Source organism: Wasmannia auropunctata, unplaced genomic scaffold (genome assembly GCF_000956235.1).
Source record: "Wasmannia auropunctata unplaced genomic scaffold, wasmannia.A_1.0 LD336090.1, whole genome shotgun sequence".
NCBI lineage: Eukaryota > Metazoa > Arthropoda > Insecta > Hymenoptera > Formicidae > Wasmannia > Wasmannia auropunctata.
In genome coordinates, this window is record NW_012026800.1 from 409,571 (window position 1) to 410,183 (window position 613).

The window sequence follows — 613 nt, forward strand, 5'->3', positions numbered from 1 at the left end:
ACTGTGCTAAATCAAAGAGTAGATTTTGGTATTTTAAGAGATACTTTAAGATATTCTGTAACGATTTCAAGTTTAATGCATCCCTACTATTCCAAGCTCTTAAATCTGAAAGGCATGTGTGCCATACTGAAAATTGCAATGTTTGACGGAATGCACGGCCTTGGGAAAATTTGTCTCGGGGATGTGGTTTGCAGCGTTATACAATTTGAGCCTTCCTCTTTAATTTGAAAAAAATGTAAGTCGCTACGATTTTTTTTTGCAAGCATTTTACAGCATTTTAAAGTAACCCGTGTATTTTTTTCATGTATAGTCGGCATTACCTGATGTGCATTGTTGGAAGGTTGGACATCGGATTTTGCACATTGTGTGCGTGCGGGCATGTGTAAAACATACACACATACACACACAGTGTGCAAAATTCGACCGCCAACCTCCCTATAGTGCATATCGGATAATGCCGATCATACTTGAGAAAAATACAAGGGTTACTTTAAAATACTGTAACTTTGTGGAAAAAAAATTGTAGCGACTTATATTTTTTTCAAATTAAAGAGAAAGTCAAACTTTATGATGCTGCAAACAGATCGGAAGAGCACACGTCTGAACTCCAGTC